This window comes from Astyanax mexicanus, chromosome 24 (genome assembly GCF_023375975.1).
Source record: "Astyanax mexicanus isolate ESR-SI-001 chromosome 24, AstMex3_surface, whole genome shotgun sequence".
Classification (NCBI taxonomy): domain Eukaryota; kingdom Metazoa; phylum Chordata; class Actinopteri; order Characiformes; family Acestrorhamphidae; genus Astyanax; species Astyanax mexicanus.
The window spans coordinates 27,245,553-27,265,837 of record NC_064431.1 but is presented as its reverse complement, the minus strand read 5'-3'; the positions used below and the strand labels follow the sequence as shown (position 1 = coordinate 27,265,837).

The 20,285-nt window shown below is 41.0% G+C and overlaps 2 protein-coding genes and 1 long non-coding RNA gene across 4 annotated transcripts in view; 2 read left to right on the top strand and 1 right to left on the bottom strand.

The window, feature by feature from the left end:
• LOC103029679 (solute carrier family 2, facilitated glucose transporter member 9-like) overlaps nucleotides 1-20,285 on the bottom strand; it is a 1,095,244-nt gene that overhangs the window by 66,492 nt on the left and 1,008,467 nt on the right. The window contains exon 13 of one of the 2 annotated variants that reach the window (XR_007429263.1): nucleotides 5,242-5,259. The exons of the other annotated variant lie outside the window; for it this stretch is intronic. The gene's annotated coding sequence lies outside the window, so the exon portion shown is untranslated. Of the gene's footprint in view, nucleotides 1-5,241; nucleotides 5,260-20,285 lie in introns of those variants that run through there. 2 annotated transcript variants of the gene reach the window in all.
• LOC125787359 (uncharacterized) overlaps nucleotides 1-20,285 on the top strand; it is a 759,343-nt gene that overhangs the window by 711,464 nt on the left and 27,594 nt on the right. The gene's annotated exons all lie outside the window — the stretch shown is intronic.
• The window catches only part of suclg2 (succinate-CoA ligase GDP-forming subunit beta), a 164,558-nt gene that overhangs the window by 117,296 nt on the left and 26,977 nt on the right, over nucleotides 1-20,285 (top strand). The window lies entirely within an intron of this gene.

The following is a 20,285-nucleotide window of genomic DNA, read 5'->3' as shown; positions in this document are numbered from 1 at the left end:
TATTACACCTGCCGACCCCTGACGTAGATGCTTCCCCCAATTTAGCCATTAGAATGGAAACATGGCGACACCCTTGTTCCTTACTATTGTCGCTTAAAATGCGTCTTATAATGTATGAATGTAGATCAGAAACCTGACATTCACCTTAGAATATGAAGCGCCTAATAGGCTGTAAAATATGGAAATCTTATTGTTATATAATACGTGTAAACGCCTTCTAATGAGTGGATTCAGCTGTGTTAAGGTGCACTTGTTGCTGAGACATGGAATCAAGGCTGTGTGGCTGTTTATGGCTCTATTTTATGTTGGTTTTTCTGGGTTTTTTTTTATTGCACTGGTCCCGACTGGATCAGCTGATAGAGCCTTTTCGTGTGTGTGTGTGTGATGTTCGGGGGCCGCTGTCAGGCCGTGTCTGGCTGCTGAAGTGCAGGAGTGATTACAGTGTCCGTCAGGCGGCGAGAGCCTCCATCAGCCGCTCCGATTGATGTTTGACAGAATAATTATAAAACTGTCTGGGCCTGTAATCACTGGAGCTCATCTTTTGGGGGGAGGCTTCCGCGGACCCTGAGAGACGTCCGCACCCGGGGCCTGAGGGAGGTGTGTGTGTGTGTGTGTGTAGGGGGTGATGTTTACTGTGGGAAAACATCACTTTCAGAGGTGGAGAATAAATCAAAACAGGCAGTTTTACACACTCTTACTTTCTATTGCTCTCTCTCTCTCTCTATTTCTGTCTCTCTCTCTCTCTTTCTCATGCTGCCTTTCACGCTCACTCTCACTGTTTTTTTCTCTCTCTTTCTTTCTCATTGTTAAAAGCTCTGTTTCTCACAATCTCTCTATCATTGTCTCAAAATCTATCTCTCTATCTCTACCCATGTTTTTCACTCGCTGTTTTTTTTCATTATTTTGTTCTCCTTCTTTCTCACTGTAATGAGTAATCAGTTTCTCACAAGCTCTTTCTTTCGAGCTGTTATGAGCGCTCAGTTTCTCACAAAGCTCTCTCTCTGTCTCACTCTAACAAGCCCTCAAGTTATTTTTTTTGCACTCTTCCTTTTTCCTTCTCACTGTTAAGAGCTCTGTTTCTCACAAGCTCTCTCTCATTGTCTCAAATTCTCTCTCTATCTCTAACCATGTTTCTCACCCCTACTCTTACTCTTTATCTCTCACTGTTAAAGCTCCCAGTTTCTCACAAGCTCTCTCTCATTGTCTCAAATTCTCTCTCTCTATCTCTAACCATGTTTCTCACTCTCCATCTTACTCTTTTTATTGTGTTCTCTTTCTTTCTCACTGTTATGAGCGATCAGTTTCTCACACGCTCTCTCTCATTGTCTCAAATTCTCTCTGCCTCTCCCTCTTACTCTTTTTTTTATTGTGTTCTCTTTCTTTCTCACTGTTATGAGTGATCAGTTTCTCACAAGCTCTCTCTCATTGTCTCAAATTCTCTCTCTATTTCTAACCATGTTTCTCACTCTCCATCTGTTTTTTTATTATTGTTCTCTTTCTTTCTCACTGTTATGAGCAATCAGTTTCTCAAAAGCTCACTCATTGTCTCAAAATTTCTCTCAAAATCTCTTCTCATGTTTCTCACTCTCACTTTTTTTAATTGGTGTTCTCTTTCTTTCTCACTGTTATGAGTGCTCAGTTTCTCACCAAGCTCTCTCCCTTTCTCACTCTAACAAGCTTTCAAGTTTTTTTTTATTTTTGCATTCTTCCTCTTTCTTATTGTTAAAAGCTCAGTTTCTCACAAGCTGTCTCTCTCATTCTCTCACTCTCACTTTCTCTCTTGCACTCTCTCCGTCTCTCACAAGCTCTAGCTTTCTCAATTTCTTATTAAAATGCAATTTTCTCATTGTCTCACAAGGTCTCTCTATCTCTCTTTTTCACTTATTCATTTTTTATGCTCTCTCTTGCTCTTATGATTTGTTTTTCTCATTTGCACTCTGTTTCTGTTTCTCACAATGTCTCTCATTATCTCACACTTCCCACACTGCTTTTGCGCTCTCTTTTTTCTTTTACTTTTTTATTCTGAACCACGCTTTCTTGTTCTCTCAATTTCTCTCTCTCTCTCTCTCTGTCTTGCTCTCTCTCTCTCTCTCTCTCTCATCACCTGAGACCGCTGCTCTTTAATGCCCACTGGTCAGGGTAATGGTCTGGGAGCTCAGTGGTCATTCACTGAGGGATTGGAGGCTAATACCTGGCTAAAGCTGCAGTGGCTAATTGATGAGCTTTGATGTGAGTCATGCAGATTGGAGCCGGAGCCCAGAGGGCTGAAGGGGGGTCCGGGGGGAGCTCGGTCACGGATATGACTGCTTGGACATGCACAGACTTTCTGAAGATTTCTTTTTTTTTTTTTTCGCTCTCTCTCTATTTCTCTTTCTCGCCCTTTCATTCGCTCGCTCTCACTTCTTACACTTCTCCATGTATATAAGTAAAAGGGAAAAGTAATGCAACTTAAGTTTCTTGCCGTTTGAAATTGAACCATACTCTGACACATACATTTCTATACCTTTTAGAACATGGACACATTTTTTTAAAATTATTATTTATTTGTTCTCTCTATACCATTTTAATGGGTTTGAAGTAAACCAATCAACAGACTGCAGTCTTTCACTTTCACTTTAATTGAAGGGTTTTAATAAGAAAATTGCATTAACCTTCAAAGAATAATGGCCTTTTTTGCACTGATATGCCGTATGTAACTAGTACTTGTAATTAGTATTGTGATTTTAATACTGCACTATATGTACATGTGGAGCATGTGATTTATGTTCACATGGAGAATTCTAGCCAGATGTCGCCAGTCAATAATAATATCGAGCCATAATTTACCTCGCCCTGCCGTAAGCACTCAAACCAGTGTTCAGCTTAAACGGTCAGAAAATTAAACTGATAATTGTTGCACTAACCCTTGAATTTGTATTTTTCTTGTTTTCCATTTAGTATAGTAAAGAAGAATTGGCTCCATACAGTTTTTCAATTTTCTAGTTTTTTATTTCAGTGTTTCATAAACAGAATTTCAAGGGGAAAAAAAAGATTTTTTATTTTATAGATTGTATCCGATGCGAAAATGGAAAAATCATAAAATTCCAATTGCGAGGGCCAGAGAAAGAAAAAAGTTAATTTTATAAAAAATAGTTTGAAAACTTATTTCTTACACTTTTTTCAAAATTGGTTTTTACATCCAATTTTACATTTTTGCATTTAGCCTCAAACAGTCAGAAAGGTAAACACATAACGTTGCACTAACACATTCAATTTTTATTTTTCTCATTTTCTGTTTGATATTGTAAAAAAAAAAAAAAGAAAAAAAAATATTTTTCCAATTTTTAATTATATCTGATGGTAAAATCCCAATAACTTTTGTTATAAAATGTAAAACTGCAAAAGTTTATTTATTTATTTATTTATTTTTTTATAATATATATAGATTTTTCCTAAAACTCCGATTGTGAGGACTAAAGAAGGGAAAAGTGAATATTATCAAAATTGGATGAAAACACTAACTTACACTTACACTAACTTACACTAAATGCAATGAGTTTTTACATCCATTTTTACATTTTTGCCTCAGACGGTCAGAAAATTAAACTGATAAATGTTGCACTAACCCTTGAATTTGTATTTTTCTCGTTTTAGATTTTCTTAATTTTATGTTTTGTTTCCTTGACTTTTATTCAATTCTTGTTTTTTTAATCTTCATCTAAAATGATTTGCAAAATTGCATAAACTTCCCTCCACGTCAGTCCAAGTCTTTAGTTACCGGCACAGTCGGAGAAAGAGAGAGAGATAGAGAGAGATAGAGAGAGAGAGTGAATAGGACAGAAAAGGAGTAATAGTAATATAATACAGGAAATTGACAAATCCTGCACCTAACAGCTGGGGTTATGCATAGGGCTCAGCCAGGATCTACTACTCACTCAACTAACAACAATAGCAAAACCACCACAATCTGATACTGGCTCGACAAGAATCCAGAAGCACAGCCTAACACTATGTTCATGGTCCATTGCCTCAACTGCCAAGTAACAGACCTACCAAAAAATAACCTATGAACACATAGAATCCCTCCTTAATCACTTCCTTTAACTATGGCAACAACACACTTACCTAAGCACAATCACACACAATAAATCACATTATAAGTTGTGTGAGCAGAACACAGCAACCACTACCATCTGATACTGGCTCGACAAGAATCCAGAAGCATAGAGAGAGAGAGAGAAGAAGAAAGCCAGCAGTCCGTGGTATTCTATCAATTTTTAAATTACTCATTTAGATTGCAGCAGCAGAAGCCGGTCATTGCATTTCAATAAGTGTAGTGATACAGTGATTCCCGCAGATGAATAACAAATTTGTGGCCTTAAAAGGTCCCTATTTTTAGAGTGGGCTCCAAGGAGGGCCACAGCGCGCCATATCAAAATAGCATTCCATCTATCTGGATTAAAGCGCCATGAGCTTATTTCATCCCCGCCAAATTGCCTCTCGCGCTAAACAGGAGCAGAAAAGTGAATTATCCGGCCCTCGCGCTCCAACTTTCTCGCTGCTGATTTTCTGCCATCAGCGGCATTAAATGACACTGCAAATGCAGCGAAGAAAAATTATTTACACCCTTCCCCCGGCTCCTCCAGTCACAGATATATAAATATATAGAGACACGCCGAGGGTCTGAACAGCCTCTTCTCAGAGTTTCCACGCTTTAATCGGGAATTAGGGTGTGGAAAACCAAGGGTTCAGTAATTTAAGCCTGTCTACACTGTATTAACACATAATGATTGGCCTTTTTATTGGAAACCCTTTACTAAACAGCTTCATCTTGGTGGCGTACAGTTACTGGGGTTACGTAAGAAGTAGGGGTTTTCGATAAAGTGGCCATCAATTTTTGTTAAGACTATATCTATAACAAAAGTCATTGGGTTTAATAAATTGTTCACCAATTTAATCCTGTCTACACTATATCAGCACATACTAATCTGTGACATTTTATTGGAAACCTCTTACTATATAGTTTAATCTTGTTTGTTTCTGATAAAGAGGCCAGTCAGTTACTGTATAGCTCCCAATTTAGCTAGACCACCCATTCAGCTGCTAGTCAGCTGTATATCCACCTATCACTAGTGATGCCACAATACAAGGGGCTAAAGACTAGCACACGCCTCCTCCGATACATGTGACGTCATCTACCTCGTCTTTTCCAACTGCTGCTGATGCAGCATTGCAGAGTAGCATCACAGCGCACTCGGAGGAAAGCGCAGCGACTCGGTTCTGATACACCAGCTCACAGATGCAAGCTTGTGCTGATCAACATCACCCTAGGAGTGATCAGTGAAAAAAGTGTCATCTACCCACTACCCAGAGAGAGCAAGGCCCATTGTGCTTTCTCAGGGCTCAGGCATCTGATGGCAAGCTGCATGACCGGGATTCGAATCAGCGATCTCCCAATCATAGTGGCAGCACTTTAGACCGCTGGACCACTCAGAACCCTGATCGGTCTTTTTATAGGAAACTTCACATCATATAGCTTCATCATGCTGGCATACTCTTTAATTACAAAATATTTCAAATGCCTTTTGACATGCCCCTAATATATGCCAAGACGTTTGTGTTTGAGGGGTGTCCTTCATTAAATATGGATGCAAGAACTTTTGCTAGAGTTTCTTGTCTGTCCAAAAGGACAACTCTGGCCAGACACCACCGGTTACGATCATTACCCCCCACCCCCCCCCCCCCCCCTAACAGCGCTGTGCTGTCTACTGTGGATAGTGGTAATAATGCGTGATGTATTGTTGTACACATGTGACCCTGTGGGTTGAGGAATGCTCAATGTCTGGACAACTTCGGGACAACAGGCCAATGCTCAGCCTGACTCACAAAATAGCACCTCATAACTTGCAGTGATGAATTTACACACAACTCTCCTGTGAATTTTGCCATATATCATATTGATCCTCCCTCTAATCCCTGTCAATCTACAATGTTTGCTTTCATAAACGTTAATGCTAGCGATCTTTAGACAAGTTCAAAACGAGTGTCCAACACAGATTTTCCCCGAATTTTCTGACTCATCTAAAAGATGAGAGAATCTGTAATAACCTATTCCATCCCCATCCCCTATGATCTGTATCCAGCAGCATTAGCCGCCTCCCACTTGTTTAACAGCTCCGGGTTTACAAGCGTCGTTAAAGTGACCAGTTGTGCGGCCATTAGCGGATGACGTTTTACAAAGACACAAAACACGTCTCTCAACCGCGACTAAAAGGGGGCCGATTTGCTTTGCAAAAAGTAGCGCAGCTGCCCTTTGGACGCCTCATTGGCTCCCGAGATCAGGTGCAATCGCGATCGGAATCATTTGGATAATTGACCTTCTGCGCGAATACATTAGAATAAATTAATTTTGATTGGCCGCGCGGCGGGGCGGGCGTGTTGGTCTTTTATATGCGGCGGCCGGTTTGTTGTGGCTGTTCTCCGAGGTGATTATGCATGCCGTTCTCCGCCATTATGCATTTCTTCACTTTAATAAAGTAACTCTGGCTCTGAGCGGAGCGGCGCCGGGGCCCGAATCCATGATGATTGGAGCCGGCATGGGGACTGGTTCAGTGTGCAAAAACACACACAGACACACATACTCTGCTATAAATTTAATAGCTTATGCCCGTCACGAGCAATAGAAAAAAAAAGCTGCAGCCCATCCAACACCGCACCCCGTCCACATTCTGGCGGTGATACCGCTGTGCCAAAAATTGGGCCTCTGGTAGCTCTTTAAATATTTACATTCGGAATCATAATGTAGTGTTTGCCAAGTACAGAATGTACAAGGACTTTTCTCTTAATGCGAGGGTCAACATAAATCCTAATCAGTTGAGAAACGAAACCAGTGAAAGTTAGAACTGTAAGCAACATGCAACCAAAATGAACTTTTACTGGATTGCAGACAATATCAACCCAAGATATATATATATATATTTTTTTTTTTTTACTTAATTTTCTTTATTTTCAAGACATTTAAAAAAAAAACAGTGGGACAGTAAATCATTTCCAAGAAGAGTATTCTTAAAACGAAGGTTTGGTACCAGTTCGTTAATTTGTTGAGTTCAATTGTGTCCTGCTAACATGTCTTAAGATGTTCAACTCTACTGGGTCCTTCTTGTCGCATGTGTCTTATTCATTTTTTTTTCTTCAAAATTCTCCACTCTTTGCCATGTGTGCAACATGTGGTTTTGCATTGTCTTGTTCTCTTTTCTGGATGCTGTTAGCTCGCAAAAAAATTGCAACATGAGGCAACTCTTGCTCTTACTTTTCTGGGGTGGTCCTGATGAGAGCCAGTTCCATCATAACATTTTTAAAGGTCTATGCGACTGCACTTGAGTATGCTTTCTTGAACAGTTCTCGAAATCTTCCGTTTGACTGACCTTCGTTTTGTATAGTCTTATTTTTTTTTTTTTGCTCATTTAAATAGTTCTTGGCATAGTTTGGATTAGAACTTTACTCAAATACTTAACTTTACCTCTTTTCAACTTTTTTACAATCGATGCTCTTAAACACATTAAGATGCAAGAAATAGTAAGTAATTAACTCTTGACGAGTTCAGCAGCACAGCTGTTAACTGAAAGCCTGAATTCCAGCTGACTCTACCTCGTAAAGCTGACTTTAGAGAAAATCCAGCCAAGATGTGCAAAACTGTCTAAGGTGCTACTTTGGGGAATCTGAAATATAAAACACATTTTCGTTTGTTCACCACTTTTTTTTGTTCACTATATAAATCCATATTTTTTATTTATATTTTGCATGAACAAAATCACTTAAAGCTGATGTCTGTAAGTTTTGGGATTTAGGGTATGTAAGACCCTCTCTGTTAAGAATGGGTAATTGCACTAAGCATGCGGAGTAATCATTTTAAACTGGGCGGGTGTGATGCGGTCTCCTTTCAAAGCGGATGAATCCGATTCCAGGTTATGTTCGGTCATGTTTCTTTGGTTTTACTATAGGTGATTAAGCTACTGAGCTCTGAGTTTTCTCTTCTGAAGCCTCCGTTGCTCCACCAGCCTCTCGTTTTCAGTAAAACTCAGCCGTATCCTCTTTTAGAGGCTGTACGTGTGACGTAAGTACGTAAAGATGCGTGACGTGGCCAGAAGAAAAACTCCCACGAAAAGCGACCCAAAGCCCCAGTTTTTAGAATGAATATAAATTATTAGGCTAAGCAGGGATGGTCGTTCCAGCACACTGCTACCATTTAAAGAACTCCAGTGTAAAATTGACTTTTGCTGTAGTAAAACATGATAAAAAGTTCTTACCTTTGATGAATAGCACACCTCCGTTCTCCCACTGCGTTCTGAGAACCAGAAATTTTAACAGTTTGTCCAAACGCCTTTTAAACTGGGTGACACAGGGCATAGTTTGCCCCGATAAATCGCTTTTTCCACCGTTATCCAGCTCAAAGTAGCTCCACACCTCCTTGCTAGAATTCTAGGACTTAACATAGACTCTGCATTGTGTAGCAGGCTGAGCTTAGAGCTAAAACTTGCTTAACAGGATGTAAATGGAGGTTTTTAATAAGCTTCTTGTGCACTCCAGATTCTAGCAAGGAGGAGTGGAGCTACTTTGAGCTGCTGGATATCGGTGGAAAAAGTTATTTATTGGGGCAAATTATGCCCCGTGTCACCCAGTCTGAAGGGTGTTTGGACAAACTGTTAAATTTCTGGATCTCGGAACGCTGTGGGAGAGCGGAGGTGTGCTTCTCATCAAAAGGTAGGAATATTTTATCATGTTTTACTACAATAAAAGTCTATTTTACACCCGAGTTCTCCTTTAAACACAATATTTTGTTCCTTCTCCACTCAGAAATGCTTCTGCTTTCAGTGTAGAACCAAAGTAATACAGACTGCCGCTTTAATTTAAGGATTGTCCACACCTTTGAGTGGTGCTGTACATATGCTATAGTGCAGGGGTGTCCAAACTACGGCCCGCGGGCCATTTGCGGCCCGTTTCCTTTTTTGGAGCGGCCCGCGAGGTATTTTAGAAATAGAATGAAAGTTGGCCCACTGTGAAGCAGGTTTTTATAATAAGAGATTCAAAGTTTGAACGCTAGGTGTCAGAAACGGGCCAAAGAGTCTAAAAGCGGAGAGGGTGCGCATTTCTAGTGCAGAAAAACGGGCCAAAGAGTCTAAAAGCGCAGAGAGTGCGCATTTCTAGTGCAGAAAAACGGGCCAAAGAGTCTAAAAGCAGAGAGAGTGCGCATTTCTAGTGCAGAAAAACGGGCCAAAGAGTCTAAAAGCGGAGAGAGTGCGCATTTCTAGTGCAGAAAAACGGGCCAAAGTGTCTAAAAGCAGAGAGAGTGCGCATTTCTAGTGCAGAAAAACGGGCCAAAGAGTCTAAAAGCGGAGAGAGTGCGCATTTCTAGCGCAGAAAAACGGGGCAAAAGAGTCTAAAAGTTGCCGTAATTAAGGAGTTTTATATTAAGAGACATCATGAAATTTAACATCAATTTGAAAAATCTTAGTTTACACAACACTGTCAAAGATAAAGGTAGTTAATCAAGTAAAATGGTGTGTAAATGAAATAATCAGGAAAAAAGTATTATTTAAAGTGGTATATTTCATTATTTCTTTTATTATAGAGTCTATGGTCTGTGACTTCAAATATATTTCTCCTTCTGGCCCCCAACAAAAAAAGTTTGGACACCCCTGCTATAGTGCATTGGCTATAGTGTAAATATGGAAATAGCCAATCAATAGCAGTGTTCTCTAATAGTATATTCGTCCACATGCGTACACTAGGACAGTGCCGTATGAGTGATTTCAGAGCGAGTTTCCGGCGGTGTTCCCGGGGTGCAGTAGCGTATCGGCGGTCTGCGGTGGCTGTGACGGACGTGTTAACTCTTTCAGCCGAGGTTTATTTCAGGTTTGGGTGTGTATCTGATGACACGCCGCTCTCTGGAGATGAGGAATGTTCCTGTTTTGCCATGTCTGCACCGTCAAATCTCACTGGCTGACAGCTCGGCATGCCGGGATCTGTGTGCGCTCGGCATGCTGGGAGTTCATGAGAGGAAATGAAATCTCAGCTCTGACTGACGTGTGACAATTCTGCTGCTACCCTCTTTCTCTCTTTCTTTTTCTCTCTCTCTCTCTCTCTCTCTCTCTGTCCCCACAACTCTCTCCAGTTCTGTCATCCCATCACTGCTTTTTTTTTTATATATAACTTTCTGGCTTTTTTTCCCCCTCTTTTTCACACATTTTTGCGACAGTTAGCATTATATCAACTATGCTCTTGTCTCACATGCTGGATTCACTGCCCTGCTCTTCTTCTTCTTGGTCTTCCTCTCTTCTTCATGATTCCAGAGTGGCCACAGTTTTTTGACCCATTTGTCCTTGTTCCTGGTATCTAAGCTTAGTTCACAGCTCGTTCCAAACCCCCCATTTTCTCCAAATTTAGTGAGGCCAAATGTCCCACCCGCACAGCTGCTAGTCAGTTGTATGTCCTCCATCACAGGTGATGCTACAACACAAGTCCTCCTCGTATGAACGTGCAGTCATCCACCTCCTCTTTTTGAACTGCTGATGCTGATGCGGCGTTGCTGAGTACTCGTAGGAAAGCGCAGCGACTCGGTTCCGATACATCACCTCACAGACGCAGCCTTGATCGGCTGATCGACATCACCCTTTGGAGTGATGAGTGGATAGAGCGCCAATTACCCACCCGGAGAGAGCAAGGCCGATTGTGATGGCAAGCTGCATAACCGGGATTTGAACCCCAGTGGAAAAGTCCTCTTGAAGGAAGCATATGACACTCTGATATTTCGATGTATATTTCTACATTAATGCTCCATCACAGAAGTGTACTGGCACGACTTAAATGTAACTAGCTGCTAGCTTACTGAACTACGTTACGTGCATAACCTGCCTCTCAGGAAACCTGTAACAATGTAAGTAACAACACAAGCTTTACTTTTATAAATGTATTGGTGGTGAGACACATGCCTCATCAGTCTTTGGCTTTTTTGTATTAGTTTTAATTAGTTTAGTTGAAGAAAAGTGTACCTAAAAACAGGTTTGCAACTAATATTTTACATCATTGTTTTATAGTTTTGGTGAATACCTTGCCTTTTAAGCCCTTGAAATTTCTTAGTTCCTTTAATCGTTTTAACCTTTTCTGATTTGGGATTGTACCTGTCATCCAATCATTTTTAAGAGTTGTTCTGTTTGTGTGTGTTTGGTTAGTTGTGTGTGTGTTTCTGTGTGTTTACTACCACTCTTATCCTTATAAACCTCAATCTGAGGCTCTTTTCTGAGCCGAGGCTGTTGGAGCGCTCGTTGTTGTGCTGGGAATTGAATGACAGGTAGTGTGAAAGGACGCTCGCGCTCGGCCGTGATAGGCTGCGCGGAGCGGCAGCTGTCACAGTTCGCAACCCTCCACACAACAGCAGGGGACCTTGAGACGGATATGACCAACTCAAGTATCAATTCACCAGGACACTGCAGCACAACCCCCCCTCCCCCACCTTCAGACCCCGGCTGCAAATCCATTTCTGTCTTGATTGGTTTCTTTTCACTAGAGAGAGAGAGACTGAAGGAGAGAGAGAGGGTTCTGATTGGCTCGTGGGCTGTAGAAGAGGAGAAGAGAGAATCTGAAGGCTGTTATGAACTTGCTGCTGCTGCTGCTGTTGCTGATGATTCTTCTCAGAGATGGAGAACCCAGTGTTCCAGATCGCTCTTTGGAAGAAATGAACGTCGATTTATCACAGTTGACCACAGTATACGTTTTTCCCACTGTGCCGGATTCAAGCCCAGATCCCTCCGAGCCCTGAGAAGTTGATGCTGCTTCCGGAGAAGGTTAACTTGCAAAGCTAATCCCTTTCAGATTTCTGCACTTTTACTACCACTCATTTTTATACACAATCCCAAGCCATAGAGTTTCTGTGTCCTTACAATTGCCAAACTTCACATATTCCATCAGGGCAACACTAATCCACATCAGTATTGACCTGCACACCTATGTTTGTCTTTTCTTTTCATCCCTCCTTCCTCCCATCCACTCCTCCTTTTCATACCTGGCTTCATCCAAACTGCTTGGACTCCTTTAGGGCAGGTGTGCAAGACGTTCATTTTCAAGACGTAAAGCCAATTGATTGGAAATTACCTAAAACCTCAGGTGCCTTAGCATCAAACTCTGTCCCATAGCCTAAACATCTACACAACCAACAGATATATCATAGAAACACAAGCAACATCTTTACAGGAGCCTAGCAAAACTTTAAGAATTGATTAAAGGGGGCCTATTATACCTTATTTTACACAAGTTAAAGTAAATCTGTGGGCTTTACACAAGTTCTTTGCACAAAAAGAATCACGCTCACATAAAGAGGCTCTATTCTTGTCAGTTTCAGTCCCTTTCAGAATGAGCCATTTAAGGGCTCTGTCACTTTTATGCAAATAAGCTGTTGCTGGTCACGCCATGTTTTTACGCTGAGTGTTTACCACACGTTAGTGTTAGCTCATGCTAAATGGCAGAACACGAACAAACTTGTACATTCTTACCTGCAACAGAAGCACAAAATGTATTGTTTATAAGTGCTTACATCTCCCTCAACTACCTTTCATGACACATACAGTAGGTACAGATCCCTCCTTCAGATGAAGCACGGTACTCGTAAAACTAGCAGACTCAAATTGGAAATCTTTACCTGATCTAGTGGAAGGGGCCACTTAAAAATGATCAGTTTCTTCGATTTTACCAGATTAAAAACCTATGGAATATAATCAAGAGGAAGATGGATGATCACAAGCCACCAAGTTCTCCAAAAGCAGTGCGTAAGACTGGTGGAGGAGAACATTACAAGATGCATGAAAACTGTGATTAAAAACCAGGGTTATTCCACCAAATATTGATTTCTGAATTCTTAGACCTTCAAGAATATGAACTTGTTTTCTTTGCATTATTTGAGGTCTGAAAGTTCTGCATCTTTTTTCTTTTTGTTATTTTAATCATTTATCATTTTCTGATAATTAATGCTCTAAATTCCAATTTCTTTGGAATTTGGAAGAAAGGTTGTCTGTAGTTTATATAATATAGAAAACAGCAATGTTCATTTTAATCAAACATATACCTATAAATAGCAAAATTCGATTTATTATTATTTTTTTTTTTTTAGTTTTTAAAAAATGTAAGGTCATGACTTTGTCCCAAAATGTAAGTTTTGAGTAAATTATTATTATTATTTTTTAAACAAGTGTCACTTTTACTTTTAAGCCTAAAACGAATCACATGCTATGTTCACTGGACGAGATTATTTCATAGTGATCCATATTACCGTCAGCATCGCAGAAATCGTAACTTGCGCAGATGTTTTAGGAACTTTCAGGGTTCAGCTTTCCGAAAACGGCATCTCTTCAGCTTCTTAACCACCTCTATTAAAACTGACCCACCTCTAAACTCTAGTTCCGGCCATTAGATCTACTTAAAATTACTGCCAACCATCTCTGCCCCATATTCTGGGCAGTTGTTCGTTGCAGCATGCGAGCCAGATGTGAATGCCAGATGTAGCGCAGGTTGGAGCCGAATCAGCTTTGCTAGCTGGAGCACTTTGATGAACGTGAAGCTGAGTGCTGTGAAATAAACCCAAAGCAGAAGCACATTTTGAAGTGTTCACAGCTATTTTCCGGCGAATAAATTAAAAGCAAAAAGTAAAAATCAGCCGTTAATCTGGAAATTTGAGAAGAAAGCAAGGTGCCCTCAGACTTTTCTGAGTTTTGGTTTGAGGATACCTTATAATAAACTCACCTGGAGAGATCGCAGTTCATGGCAGCGTGAGTAGACTCGTGTTCTTATCCTTGCGTGACTTTGTGCATGCGATTTCTTCTTGCTGGTTCAGCTGTCACTCCATATGTCATCCTGTTTCCTGTTGCTGGTTCGTATTACGGGACCTTGAACAACCCAAAGAAGATTATCTGGGGATAACTATTAAAAAAATCGAGAAAGACTGTAACCTTTATTGGTTTTGCAACTTTAAACAAAGATATACATGTAAAATCGGATAGTCCATAAAAAATAGTCATAGTTTGGAGCTGAACAGCATTGAGAGATGTCCTGTATAAATAACTAAACCTGTAAAATAAAATTAAAAAATGAATAATAAAAGTTTAAAATATAATAAACAAAAACTTACCTTTTCCCCAAGGTAAAGGTAGGACACCATATGCCCAAAATGCTGGTGTTTAAATAAAATAACCTTTATTACACATTTCAAATAAGCATCTATCATTCTCTTACATTGAATAGGAAACACTTTTCCCACTCCTCCATGCACAATTCTTTCAGCAGTAACGCTTGAGGAGATTCTTGCTTCCACAGCTCGTTCCACGTCTGTGGTGGTTGTTGTCATGTTGCACGGCCCACTTCTGCTTCAGCTTTTTTTTTTTTTTTTTTGGACAGTTTCGCATTTTTCTTAAGTGACATATGATGTCCTTTTGTATCGAAATCACAGCACTTCCACCCCCATGCTTTACGGTAGTTAAGAGTGTTTTTTGTTCTTGTCATGTGCTCAATTGTCCAGAAGTACTGGTCAAGATCTAGGGATCTTTCCATGACACAGGGACTTTTCCTTGCAGTATTCTCTTAAAAATCATCTGATTGGTCTCTTTCTGATGGTAGACGATGTGTACCATCATTAACATCAACTGTGGTAGGAGGTACCTGTGATTTTTTTTAGGCTTGTTGGAGAATTCTTTCTGCATTCTATGGTCTTTAGAGCTTGTTCTTGGACTGAACCTGACCTGGCCATGTTGTTTGAAAGGTTCTACTCTTGTACCAGTAGTATTGCTGATTTGTAATAGTACTAAAAGCCATTTTAACTCATTTTTAGACTCCTCCGCATCCAAAACCTTCTTTCTGAAGGCCTCAGAGAGCTTGTGGGGTCTGATTCTTGTGATCCATTTACTTAAATAGTCAAGATTTAACCAAACAAATGCCTACAGGTTTAAAAACAGTTAGATTCCTCTAAAAACTATTGATCCAGTACAGTCATATGAAAAAGTTTGGGCACCCCTATTAATCTTAATCATTTTTAGTTCTAAATATTTGGATGTTTGCAACAGCCATTTCAGTTTGATATATCTAATAACTGATGGACACAGTAATATTTCAGGATTGAAATTAGGTTTATGGTACTAACAGAAAATGTGCAATATGCATTAAACCATATTCTGCAAGCACGCCACAAACAGAGTCGCCTGTGGTGTGCTTTTGCTTTTGCATACCTCAGGTGACTCTGTTTGTGGCGTGTTTGCAGAAATGGCTTCTTTCGCATCACTCTCCCATACAGCTTCTCCTTGTGCAAAGTGCGCTGTATTGTTGACCGATGCACAGTGACACCATCTGCAGCAAGATGACGCTGCAGCTCTTTGGAGGTGGTCTGTGGATTATCCTTGACTGTTCTCACCATTCTTCTTCTCTGCCTTTCTGATATTTTTCTTGGCCTGCCACTTCTGGGCTTAACAAGAACTGTCCCTGTGGTCTTCCATTTCCTTACTATGTTCCTCACAGTGGAAACTGACAGGTTAAATCTCTGAGACAACTTTTTGTATCCTTCCCCTGAACCACTATGTTGAACAATCTTTGTTTTTAGATCATTTGAGAGTTGTTTTGATGAGCCCATGATGCCACTCTTCAGAGGAGATTCAAATAGGAGAACAACTTGCAATTGGCCACCTTAAATACCTTTTCTCATGATTGGATACACCTGGCTATGAAGTTCAAAGCTCAATGAGGTTACCAAACCAATTTTGTGCTTCAGTAAGTCAGTAAAAAGTAGTTAGGAGTATTCAAATCACTAAAATGATAAGGGTGCCCATACTTTTGCACCGGTCAAATTTTAGTTTAATGCATATTGCACATTTTATGTTACTTTTACATTTTAAGTACTTTTCATATGACTGTATTGAATCAAAACTTAAAGGAGTTGAATGCACCCAAAGAACCTAAAGGCCCGTCTAGTGATAACCTCAGAAAATTTGACATTTCTGTCATTTTATTGGTGCTGCAGCTTTTTCTTAAAGTTTAACTTCCCGAACAATCTTTATGAAACACGTACATTCTGTTTATGGCCTTATTCTTCCCCTTTTGAAACTCACATACCATGAGATAAGGTCCTACAAGCGCTCGATCAAGAAGTAGGGAAGGCGGACGGCATGAGCGCGCTCTGGGAAGATGGCGATGTCAGGATGTTTCTGTGGGCTTTTTGAGAGCTTGATTTTTTGACATGATGCCTCGTCTCTTTCACTGGAGACGAGAGGAGGAGCTGTCATGCTCCAGCAGACTGGATAATTATTTCCCTCTTATCCCCTTTTGCCAGGGCCAATCTCAGTCCCCAATAACAGCCCGAGACCAAGCTACCGCTCTCTCTGTCTCTCTCTCACTCTCTCTTTCTCTTGCTCTCTCGCCCGACCCGTTCCCATGCCAGAAGAACGCCCGAGCCAATGGGAGCGGATTAGTGAGACTGGAAAAAAAATAGCCCAGAGATTTGATAAGATTGTGCCAGTAAAGAAATAAGGAAGCCAAAAGAAGGCAGTCAAAAGGAATACGCAGTCACATTAGATGACCTTAACGTTGATGGCATTGGACACTTGGATCATATCACCAAGATTGAATGAAGTTCAACTTATATAGCTTTACAATTTGCACGTTTTACACACTACCATTCATACTCAGCACTCATCCACACACCGGAGAGAGGCGGCAGCCAATAGCGCACAGCGTACTCTCAACCGGAAACAACCGTCCACCTGGAGGACTGCATCAGGCACTACAACATTTACCCAGGACAGAGTGCCAATCCATATCTGGGCACAGTCATACATACATTTACACACACACAATCTTACACACATACAATACACTTTACACATCCACACCAGATTAATTAAGAGTGTCCAATTTACCAGATTTATTGAGAGTATTCAATTTTTTTGGGCAATTTAGAGTATCCAATTTACCAGATTAATTTAGAGTATTTACTTTTTCTGGGCAATTTAGAGCATCCAATTTTAGAGTATCCAGTTTACCAGGTTAATTTTGAGTATTTTCTTTTTCTGGGCAATTTAGAGCATCCAATTTAATTGATCTCCAGGTTGTGGGAGGAAACCGGTGACCCCGGAAGAAACCCACGCAGACATGGGGAGAACATGGAAACTCCGCCCAGATAGGGACATGAACCAAATCTGGATGTGCTCTTTTCTTTAGTACCTTTTTAGATTTTAGATGAAACACTGAAGAAGCCAGAATTTCAGTACTATTGTCTGTATATTTCTATAGTTTCTCGAGAGTTCTGATAAGTTGGATATCTGTGATGGTTTTTACAAAATAGGATTTCTATTCAGGCCTAGGCCACCACAGTTCACCCACCATCAGCTACCCCCCCTGTGATCAGCAGGTCTGTACACTTCTGCTAATACAGGTACATGTTGACAGGTTTGGGTTTCTACTCGTCCATATCTTTCTGCAAGCTCTGATAAGATGCCTCGTGATTTTGAATGCCGTCCTTCCTGAGAAGCTTCTGTCCTCCGATTATTGTTGTTTGGTTCATTTTTAATGTTAGGAAAGCACTGCACAGGATGTCCGTGTACCTATTAGCAATGGCACACCCACACAAAGGCCATTACTGCCGGATTCTTTTGGGGAAGATTAAACAGCACTCCTCTGGGATTGATCGCCGCTGTCAGCTTGTTCTCTTCATTGGAAAGTGATGTGTTCTAACCTTTCACCCCCCGATCGCTATGAGTGGCATTCCGCACCAATCTTAGCGAGTCGCCGCAGGTTCTGGAAGGTTCAGAAAAGGTACCGGGACTGCACGGCTGACGAAGACAGCTGTGTTCTGCAGATAAGACAGACAATGGCGCTTGCAGTCTGCGCAGACAGCGAGGGGGCGATTCCAGGTCTTGTGCTCAATCTGTTAGCCGCTAACAAAAGGCAGATGCCTTTCCGCCAGCTGATTAGCACCGGTCAACAGAGCTAGTGGCCCGTCTCGCTCTGAACGAGTCTGCCAGAGTGGGCGAGTGTTTGGGCGAGAGGGAGCGATAATGTTAGCGCTGCGTCACCAGGCTTTTAAAAAACCCTCGTCAGTGAAGACTGGAACGCCGCCGCCGTTATTTGGAGGCTCGGACGTGAATGGGTGTTTTCCTCTTTTCTTTCGAGGCTGATTTGGCGTAATCGCATTTCGCACAACCATTGTGTGGTGGCTATTATACATGTTGTGGAGAGTGTTTTGTGAAACAATTGGCAGCCCAACAATAGCAGCTTGGATCAGTTGCCTGTTCTGGAAAGGAAGGAACTTCCAGGTCCCTGGATCAGTAAAGGTCACATTGCATGGTGTTGCTTTCTGAAAAGATGTCCAGAAGTGACAGAATTCTAAACCAGTGGGAAGTAGTCGCCAAGAATTTAGGTTGATCTGACTTCTTGCACTGGTTTTCAAAGATCTTAAGCAGGGGTTCACAATTTCTACCTTGTTGGTCAGAGCCAAAGTTTCCTTTAAAATGTGTTGATACACCAAATTTTGGTATGTCCAGATGAGGGGGCCTTAATCCTAATCTGAGCCATTGTTCACACCTTTTGAAATAGTTCAGATGTTTGGCCAGAGGAAGAAAGTGAATTGGCGTTGTGCCAAAATCTGACTCCTCTTTACATATGTGTGCTTTACTCAACAGTTTGAGTGCAACATATTATGCTGGCTTTTCCTGTAGGTACTGTAATGCAAAGGCAGGAAAATGATGCTCAGTGGATCAGTCACAGTTGCTGATTTGACAAAAACAAAACAAACCAAATGTATACAGTGTAACAAATACTCATTGCACAATGCTAAAATCTGCATTGTGAAACCAAAATGAACCAGACCAAATGTGTTCTTTACATTATACCACAGTTATTTCTGACCTGATTGCACTGTGATTGGCTGAGAGGCGTTCTATGAGTCCCATTATCAGCCAGTAATGCACTGTAACTGAAGCTCTCCATGTATTACTCACCTATATACAGGTAACCTAGCAATGATGCAGCGCTTACAAGCCAAACAGTGCAGCTACAAACAGAGCAGCAATGGAACTATTTTAATTCCCAGTAAAATTGTAATCAAACAGATCAGAATGTATTTTCTCATCCTCTTTAACTTAACTTTAACTCTTTCAATAAACAGCGATAATGGAACTGTGGTATAATCGCAATAATACACTCGAGGTTCATGCTATAACCTCTATAACATGTAATATTGGCACTGCTGTGCTGCCAATATTACACGTTATAGCACGAACCTCGAGTGTATTATTGCGATTATACCACAGTTACATTATCACTGTTTATTGAAAGAGTTTGAGTTAAAGAGGATGAGAATATAGCTTCTGATCTGTTTGATTACAATCACACTGCGAGTTAATATAGTTTAATTGCTGCTGTGTTTGTAGCTGCACTGTTTGGTTTGTAAGCGCTGCATCATTGCTAGGTTACCTGCATCTGGTAGAGTATTGCATGGAGAGCTTCGGATACAGTGCATTACCGGCTGATAATGTCACTCATAAAACGCCTCTCAGCCAATCGCATTGCAGGGTCAGAACTAACTGTGGTATAATGTAAAGTAAACATTGTGTATTATTGCTTAAATGTAACAAAGGCATGACCCTTGGATCAAACTCTGGTCTGAACTTTAACGTGTGAAAACACCCTAAAGCATGGTTCCTCCTTTTTTTTCCCTCTTTTCCAGAAAAAGAGAGCATTTTGCTGGAACAGGTGTTCTGACAGGACTGATATGAATGTGTGTATGGGAATTTGTTTCTTAAGTGGTGTTATTTCATTACTAGGCATTTCCCTGCTGCCGCCGCCGTCTCCGTGTGGCAGGGAGCGGGGAGCTTTGAGAGAGAGCTTGAAAGCAGATAGCAGGGCTGTTTGCTGTGCTGTTTGCCTGTGCTCTGAAGCCTGTTCCAGCTGTTCATCCTCTCCCCATTCCGCCCTGGTTTGAATGGAAAGTGCACTGACAGGCCGTTCTGCCGCCGCCGGCTATGTCCTTATTATGTGAAATTTGAGTCGCTCGCGCGACTTTAAGGTAGGAATGTGTGACACTCTTGCTAAGCACTTGGAGCGAGTGTCTGACTGCGCCTCAGTATATTTTTATATATTTTTATTTTATTCGTCTCATTTTTTTCCACCAGTAAAACTGTGGAGAGAAAATATACCTGTGGAAAAAAGAATTTTCATACCATCCCATTTTCTCATACTGCTTGTATTCCCGTACAGTACAGGCCAAAAGTTTGGACACACCT